The sequence below is a fragment of the Physeter macrocephalus genome, chromosome 12 (assembly GCF_002837175.3).
Source record: "Physeter macrocephalus isolate SW-GA chromosome 12, ASM283717v5, whole genome shotgun sequence".
NCBI classification, from domain to species: domain Eukaryota; kingdom Metazoa; phylum Chordata; class Mammalia; order Artiodactyla; family Physeteridae; genus Physeter; species Physeter macrocephalus.
This window is the reverse complement of record NC_041225.1, coordinates 59,691,032-59,700,549: the sequence shown is the minus strand read 5'-3', so window position 1 is coordinate 59,700,549 and position 9,518 is coordinate 59,691,032. Positions and strand designations below refer to the sequence as shown.

The following is a 9,518-nucleotide window of genomic DNA, read 5'->3' as shown; positions in this document are numbered from 1 at the left end:
GTACCAAAAAAAAAAAAAAAAAAAAAAAAAAAAAAAAAAAAAAAATCAATGACCAGCTTTACAAAGGAAACCAGAGGATCACATTATTTGTTAGGAGTCCATATTAACTCCATCTTTCTGACATACATAGAAGCTTCTTCTGAATGAACTTTTGTATAGTCTGATCCAACCACAAAAAGCTAATAAGTAAAACACAAAATATAGTTTCTAAAACAAAAGAGACAACATCCAGTGAAGACTCACAGAAATAAGCTAAGAAAAGACATAGGAGTTTGACAATGTAACCAACAACTTATAGTTTATCAGTTAAGATAAAAACTCAAAGAGCTAGACATATAAGAGAACATACTGGCTGATTCCATTTTTATGAATTTTGAGAAAAATAACAATTAATTTATGATGAGAGAAGTCAGAATAATGATTACCTCAGAAGAGGGGATCATTGACTGGGAAGAAGCATGAGGGAACCCTGTTCATCAACTACATCTGGGTGGTGGTTATATGGATGTAGACCTATGTAAAAATTTATAAGCTGTGCACCTAAGTGTACTTAATACACTTTATTATATGTATATCTCAATTTAAAATAAAATAAAGAACTTGAAACTGAAAATCCTCCCTCCAGATAAATACTTTGCAAAGATACCATCTTTTCAATAGAGATATAGATACACACAAATCCATTCAAATCTAAATTTTAAAAATTGTAAGAACTCAGCACAAGCTGTTCTCTCTGCCAAATAGTGGTGAAGGTGTTGTCACATTTCATCTCATTCAAAACAGATGGAGATGACAAACAGAAGTATTTTAGGAGAAAGAGTGACAATGAAATCTTGGCAGTGGAATTCTCATCTTTTGTTCATTAAGCAGAATCACACTTTGGTAAACTGGACTATTGTTTAGCAAAAATTCACTCCCTCTCCTGGACCTCCAAGGGAGCATATTCTTCCACTCTGCTGAGGTCGGGCCTGGCCATGTGACTTGTGTGGCCAACTGGCTGTTAAGATGTGTGACATAACAGAGCCTTGACATGAGTCTGTGCATTTGGATTTGCGCTACTGACTTTTGTCAACAGAGGATGAGAGATACATGGACCAGATGTGGACCTAACCTGCAGCTTCTCACCTGAATCAGCACAGTACAGTTCAGCAGAATCCTAGACAATCGCTACAGGGGTGCATGAGAAATTAATGTTTGTTGTTTATAAGCCAATGAAATTCTGGGCATTGTAAAAGATACTGCATTTTCCCTTTTGAGAATTAAGAGCTTATTCACCCAATGCTTAGAAGTGCTGTGAGCAAACAGCCTACAGCTGCTGCTCCTCTTTGGAATGATCTCAAATTAAGAAAGGTCCATTGCCCAAGGTCATGCCCTCTTCCTGGGGCAGCCAGCATCCACTGATGCAGGAGTGTAAAGGGTGAGGCCTTCATTCACACTGCATCAGAGCCTACCTTCTCCCTCTGTTCAATCCTGCCTCCTTCCCTTCTCTTCCACAGGTGTTGATCCCAAGAGTACTCCCTAATAAACTTCCAGCATGCAAATCTCATCTCAGAATCTGTTTCCCAGGAACCCAATCTGTAACATGTAACATTATTTTGGCAATGGCTAACTGATACCCATATATATTCAATACTATTGATTTGCTCAGTTAAGAGTTTTACAAAAATTTTACACGTATTAACTCCAGCACAAATTATAGCATTCAGACCATCAAATCTATTTTAAAGTTAATGAGCATATGTTTTTTTCCAAGTATAAATATAAACTCTCATGAGTAAACCTCAAACCACGATCAAGGCAAACATTTTTATATATGAGAAGTATGCCATTCAGTCAATTTTTGCTTCAATGCACAGTACTCAAAGCAAAATCCCTCACTCATAATCAGATTTGTTAAGACTTGGTTGTCATTCACTCAAACCAATCTATAAGACACCCAAGAGCTATGCTCTTATGTGTACTCATACCTTTTGATTATTATCACGAGAAAGCTCCAGGGGCAGCAGGCCATAGTAGCCCCGTGGCCCTAATGTCACTTCCAAACCTACCCTGAGCGTAACTGTGGGTTCTTCCCCCCAGCTCTGATTCCAGACACAAACCAGGCAAATATGGAATACAACTATGTGGAGACACTGGAGAACAAGCAATGCAGGCAAGAAGGAGAGGTTAAGATAGTTCAGGAAGAGGAAGTATGAGAGATGAGCTTCCACACTGACCTGAGCTTTAACTTTGAGGTATTTTCTAAACTGCTACAAGAGAGAACAGACCAAACAGAAAGTTAGCTATGACTAGGCTGAGGTGAAAGTGGGCAAGACCTAGGGAGCAAAATCCTCAGGAGGATTATATTCCAGGCCCTAAAGGAAATCATGATATGTTAAAATAATTGGTATCATACATGTTCTCTGATCACAACCCCCAAAGCAATTAAGATAGATTTATTTATTTAGATAGAACCACATTTCCTTGAAAATTAACTCTCAATCAAATGCAAATTTATAAAGTAAATTAGGAAATACTTAGAACCAAGTGATAAAGAAAATACTACATATAAAAATATGAGATACAGAAGGACATTTATAATCTTAATTACTAATAACAAAAAGGTACATAAGTGAATTGGTCTTGTAAAGCTGGTATAGTTAATATCAGGGTAAAGCCAAAGAAAAGTAGAAGGAAGAAAATAATAAAGAGCAAAAATAAATTAAATAGAAAACAGACATACAATAAAGAAGATCAACTAAACTAAAATTTCATTCTTTTAGACAATAAAAGAGAAATTTCTGGCAAAACTATCAAGGAAAAAAAATGGGAAATGACACATAAACAATAACAGGAATAAAAAGCTATTTATAACTACAGGCATCAAAAAATTTTCTAATTAAAAAATACTATCAGGGAATTCCCTGGTGGTCCAGTGGTCAGGACTCTGCACTTTCATTGCTGGAGCCTAGGTTCGATCCCTGGTCAGGGAACTAAGATCTCACAAGCTGCACCATGTGGCCAAAAAAAAAAAAAAAAAAAAAAACACCTATGAAAAATTGGAAAACCTAAGGAAAAATGGAAGATCTCCTGATGTAACTGATCAAAAGGGACTTTAATAGAATAAAAACTTACTCTAATTATTAATCAAATTATAACCACAACCCAAACGGAGGGACATGGTACAAAATAAATGGCCTGTGCTCTTCAAAATGCCATGGTCACAAAGGAGAGAAAGAATGAAGAACCACTCAGGATTGAAGGAAATTAAAGAGATATGACAAGTAAATGCAGTTAAGTGATTCTCAAGTAGATCCTGGATGAGAAAAAAAATTTTTTTCCCTCTTATTATAAAGGACGTTACTGAGACAACTACGAATCTGACTAAAGCCAGATTTATAGTACTATAAATTGTTAGTACTATTAAATCGTTATAGTACTATCGTTATAGCACCATAACAATGTTCATTTCCTGAATCTGCAAATTGTATTGTGGTTAAGTGAGAAAATAGCCTTGTTCTTTTAGGAAATACCTCCTCAAATAATACTTAGCGATAAAGGGACATCCATTCTGTAACTTACTCTCAAACTGTTCAGAAATAATAATAATATGTATACAGAGAAAGAATGATAAAGGAAACGTGGTAGATGTAAACATTTGGGGAATCTGGGTGAAGGGAATACAGGAAGTCAGTACTATTTTTGTATTATCTCAAAATACAAAAATAACAAGTTTTAAGAAATTATAACAAGCCTTCATTAACTCACACTTGTAAAATCCAAATCTCTTCACCCTAGACAAAGAAGTCAAAACAATTTTCATTATATTTCTCCATAGTTCAATTCCACAGTGATTTTCTAATGTTTCTTATATTAGTTGTCAAATGCATGGGAGAAAAGTAAAGTAAAAGACGACATACACCCAAAACAAAAAATAAAACAAAAACAAATTTAAGCTTAAATTGAAAAGAAAGAGATGGATAAACCAGACCTTAACACAAGCAAACAATTCCCCCTAAGACAGTCTGCAGTGTCTCTAAGCCCATTTAATATCATTTTAAAATTCTTATCTGCAGTACATCATCAGACAAAAAGGAAATGTGCCTAATGTAGAATATTATTGCCTTAATGATGTATTTAGAAGGAAAGAAAATTTCACGTTTCATATTTTTTTTTACTGCAGTGGTAGTCCATTAGTTCAAATTCTAATTTTATAGTCTTGGAAACATGGATAGTACTCATAAGTTTTAGCAAACTGAGTTTTAAAAATTATATGAACTCTCATTTAATCAATTTTATATTCATTTTGAAGACTAGATTTTTTAATGTAAGTTGATGCCTAAAATGTTAATCAAAAGATTCATATATTCCGCTGAGTACAATTTCTATAAACGATGTAATGACTATGATTTCCAAACTGTTCTCAATTCCTCAAAGCCCTAAATGAAGTGTGTGATTTGAACAGGAATCACAAATAAAGAGAGTGAAGGGCATGGTCAACAGCTGGCATTTTTTACAAAGAGTATCTGAAGAATAAAACTATTGTTGGTTAAATCAACTTTCTCTTATCAGAAAAATAAGTTAATTATCTTTTCTAAGTTCTTCTTTTTTTTTTTTTTTTTTTGTGGTACGCGGGCTTCACACTGTTGTGGTCTCTCCCGTTGCGGAGCACAGGCTCCGGACGCGCAGGCCCAGCGGCCATGGCTCACGGGCCCAGCCGCTCCGCGGCACGTGGGATCCTCCCAGACCGGGGCGCGAACCCGGTTCCCCTGCATCGGCAGGCGGACGCGCAACCACCGCGCCACCAGGGAAGCCCTCTAAGTTCTTCTTGATGGGAAAATTTTTATTGTGAAAAGTATAGCTTGTTTTAAGCCGAAGATTTTAAACTGTACAGTGATTTCCTTGTAACAATTATATGTATGGTTATTTATAGTATGTATGGTTAATTATAGCCTAATGAGCATATTTGAACTTGATAACCTACTACAATGATAATAAATATGGCATGAAAAAACCACTTTCAGACAATCGATAATGCTATAAAACCAGAAGAAAGTAAATGAGACTCAACAAAGACGGGGGGGGGGTGGGGAATGCATTATTGTTATCATCAGCTCAACAATAACAACTAATATTTATTGAGCTCTTACACTGTGCCAGATACTGTTCCAAATGATCTACAAGTATTATCTTGTTTAACCCTCAAGTTGATATCAAAAGGTAAAGTCAGAGACAGACTTTTCCAGAGGCTGGAGGAGGACCCTGAGGCACCACCTACTTTCTCTCCTAGTGAGGACGGGGCCTCAAGAGCCAGAAGAGCCCAGTGTTTGTAAACATTCCCTTAAATGAAGGTGTATAAACTGCTGAAGGTGTATAAACTGCTGTATAGTTTCTTCTAGAATATTGATGGAAGCTCAGAAAGACTTGTGACATAGCAATAAATCAGTTGTCTTCCACCCAACCTGGACAGCCAATGGCACAGGGAGCTCTACGCCGCTCCAGGGAATGCAGGGGCCCAGGCCCAAGGCATGCTCTGGGGAGCCAATGCAGTTCCATCAAGTTTTATATGCTTGGATACATATATCAGCAACTTATAGGGGTATATGCCTGCATACCCTCTTCTTGTCAATCCATAACCTCAGGGCAGATAGATTTTATTTCCACTGCAGATGAGGAAACTCAGACACAGGGAGGTTAAGTAACTTGCATAAGGCTATATGGATCAAAAGCTATAGATCTAAGGGGAATAACAGAATCATAAAAGTAAATCCATTGGTACACCCAGGTCCATAGCAGCATTATTCACAATAGCCAAAAGGTAGAAGCAACCCAAGTTTCTATTGACAGACGAATGGATAAACAAAATGTAATATACACATACAATGGATTGTTATTCAGCCTTAAAAAGGAAGGAAATGCCTACATATGCTACAACATGGATGGCCTTTGAAGATGCTATGCTAAGTGAAATAAGCAAGCCACTAAGGGGCAAATATTTCATGGTTCCACTTATATGAGGTACCTAGAGTAGTCAAATTCAGAGAGATGTAAAGTAGAATGGTGACTGCCAAGGCCTGGGGACTGTTTTAAGGATCTGGGTTTTTGCCCTAAGTGCAACTGAAAGCCACTAAGAGGATATAAGATAGGGGACAGCAAAATCAGAATTGCATTTTTAAAACACCAGATATAATATAGAATTAGAGATGTTCCAGCATGCAATTTCCTCCCTACTAAATCAACATAGCCTGACCTTTCTTTGAACCAGAATTTAGCATCAGGAAACCTAAGTTTCTAGTCTTATATAAGTTACTTAACCATTATCTCTAATATAGTCTATCCCAGAAGATTTCTAAGGCCCCCAAAAACTCAAAAAGCTTTTATCTAGAATCCTACCCTCCAACCTGCTTTAGTCCTGAGTCCAGACAAAAGAGTAATCCAGTATGTCTGCAATTACCTATTCTCCAAGACAGAGGCTTTGTTCCAGCAATAGCTCCCTAACAGTGCACATGGCACTTGGCCCTTCCAGCCATGAACAGGAAGTAACAGGCTAGAAAGTCCAAGAACTACTACTTAAGTAACTACTTCAGGGTTTACTCTGTTCTAAGTAATTTTATATCCACAATGCAGGGGGACAGGGGAGTGTATGTAAGGATTACTGCACACTAATTTTTTTTTCTTTGCAAATTGCACTAAGTATACTTCCCATTTTACTGAAACGAAGGTGAAATCTATGAAGCCTCCGTGGCTTTAATGTTTTAACAGTTATAAATCTCATTATATGTCTTAGACTAGCCGTGTTTGAAATTCACAGCCCAGCTGCCTGAAAATGAGGAAGTTATATCCAACCATCCTGCAGGCAGCTTACTTACCTGCTCCCAAAATACTGCTGGTGATTTGATAAGTGGCATATATTGTCTTGGATAAACATGTGTCAGATAGGAATGCTGAAAGCCGACTGCAGTCCTCACAGGACAAGCCACAGAGAAAATCACCTGAACAAGCTACCCACGTCCCAGCAGTTCCACCACCCTGCCCTCTCCATGGTCTCCAGATCCATGGTCTGGTCACCTCATAGAGAAAGGTACTAACCTGACCTGTGCAGGCCTATGAACACTGAAAGAAACATAAGAGCCCAATTCTTCAAATTCAACTAAACAATGAATCCATTTCCATTTAATGGCACAAAACAACTTAGCAGCCTTACATATGTTCTTCTTGGAAAACAATCTGCAAAACTCATCAACATATTACTAATTTTTAACCACTCCCATTCATTTCTACAGAAATGCCTCAAGATCTTATATTTTAACATCAAAGTAGAAGGCATGATACCACCAGGCAAACAGGATTAAAGGTGCAGGTCATGGCATCTGAAATAACAAGAGACAATGACTTCTTCCTGCGTTTGACTTCTAAAAGATATCAATTTTATGCAACTGAAAATAATATAATCTCAACACAAGAACAAACAGAAAGTCCAAGTGAAGTTGAACCTAGAATAGTTAGAGCAGGAAACCAAGACCCATAAATGGTGACTCCCCTGGTGGCACAGTGGATAAGATTCCACACTCCCAATGCAGGGGGCCTGGGTTCAATCCCTGGTCAGTGAACTAGATACCACATGCATGCTGCGACTAAGAGTTCACATACCACAACTGAGGAGCCAGCCTGCCACAACTAAGAGCTGGTGCAACCAAATAAATAATATTAAAAAAAAGAAAGACACATAAATGTTGCAGACAAAAGAACAAATCTTGGGGACTTCCCCGGCGGTCCAGTGGTTAAAAATACACCCTTCCACTGCAGGGGGTGTGAGTTCGATCCCTGGTCGGGGAACTAAGATCCTGCATGCCATGCAGCGTGGTCAAAATAAAATAAAATAAAATGAATTTTTAAAAAAGAATAAGGGGATTAGGAACCAGGACAGCGGAGAAGAAGGACGTGCTCTCACTCCCTCTTGCGAGAACACCAGAATCACAACTAGCTGCTGGACAATCATTGACAGGAAGACACTGGAACTCACGAAAAAAGATACCCACATCCAAAGACAAAGGAGAAGCCACAGTGAGATGGTAGGAGGGGTGCAATCACAGTAAAATCAAATAACCTCGGGGTGGGTGCCTCACAGACTGGAGAACACTTATACCACAGAAGTCCACCCACTAGAGTGAAGGTTCTGAGCCCCACGTCAGGCTTCCCAACCTAGGGGTCCAGTAACGGGAGGAGGAATTCCTAGAGAATCAGACTTTGAAGTCTAGTGGGATTTGATTGCAGGACTTCGATGGGACAGGGGGAAACAGAGACTCCACTCTTGGAGGGCACGCACAAAGCAGTGTGCACATCGGGACCCAGGGGAAGGAGCAGTGAACCCATATGAGACTGAACCAGACCTACCTGCTAGTGTTGGAGGGTCTCTTGGCGGGAGATGGCTGTGGCTCACCGTGGGGACAAGGACACTGGCAGCAGAAGTTCTGGGAAGTACTCCTTGGTGTGAGCCCTCCCAGAGTCTGCCATTAGCCCCACAAAAGAGCCCAGGAGGCTCCAGTGTTGGGTCGCCTCAGGCCAAACAAGCAACAGGGAGGGAACCCAGCCCCACCCATCAGCAGCCAAGTGGATTAAAGTTTTACTGAGCTCTGCCCACCAGAGCAACAGTCAGCTCTACCCACCACCAGTCCCTCCCCTCAGGAAACTTGCACAAGCCTCTTAGATAGCCTCATCCAGCAGAGGGCAGACAGCAGAAGCAAGAAGAACTACAATCTTGCAGCCTGTGGAACAAAAACCACATTCACAGAAAGACAGACAAGATGAAAAGGCAGAGGGCTTTGTACCAGATGAAGGAATAAGATAAAACCCCAGAAGAACTAAATGAAGTGGAGATAGGCAACCTTCCAGAAAAAGAATTCAGAATAATGATAGGATGATCCAGGACCTCGGAAAAAGACTGGAGGCAAAGATCAAGAAGAGGCAAGAAATGTTTAACAAAGACCTAGAAGAATTAAAGAACAAACAAACAGAGATGAACAATACAATAACTGAAATGAAAACTACACTACAAAGAATCAATAGCAGAATAACTGAGGCTGAAGATGGATAAGTGACCTGGAAGACAGAATGGTGGAATTTACTGCTGCAGAACAGAATAAAGAAGAAAATATGAAAAGAAATGAAGACTGCCTAAGAAATCTCTGGGACAACATTAAATGCAACAACATTTGCATTATAGGGGACCAAGGAGGACAAGAGAGAGAGAGAGAAAGGACCCGAGAAAATATATGAGGATTTTATACTCGAAAACTTCCCTAACATGGGAAAGGAAATAGCCCCCCAAGTCCAGGAAGTGCAGAGAGTCCCATACAGGATAAACCCAAGGAGAAACACACCGAGACACATAGTAATCAAACTGGCAAAAATTAAAGACAAAGAAAAATTATTGAAAGCAGCAAGAGAAAAATGACAACATACAAGGGAACTCCCATAAGGTTAACAGCTGATTTCTCAGCAGAAACTCTACAAGCCAGAAGGGAGTGGCATGATATACT

General features: G+C 39.0%; 1 protein-coding gene and 1 long non-coding RNA gene across 2 annotated transcripts in view; both read right to left on the bottom strand.

The window, feature by feature from the left end:
* MTA3 (metastasis associated 1 family member 3) overlaps nucleotides 1-9,518 on the bottom strand; it is a 178,046-nt gene that overhangs the window by 44,195 nt on the left and 124,333 nt on the right. The window lies entirely within an intron of this gene.
* The window catches only part of LOC114487304 (uncharacterized), a 19,175-nt gene that overhangs the window by 1,293 nt on the left and 8,364 nt on the right, over nucleotides 1-9,518 (bottom strand). Inside the window, exon 3 of the long non-coding RNA XR_003682275.2 lies at nucleotides 3,748-3,773. This is a non-coding gene — a long non-coding RNA (uncharacterized lncRNA). The remainder of the gene's footprint in view (nucleotides 1-3,747; nucleotides 3,774-9,518) is intronic.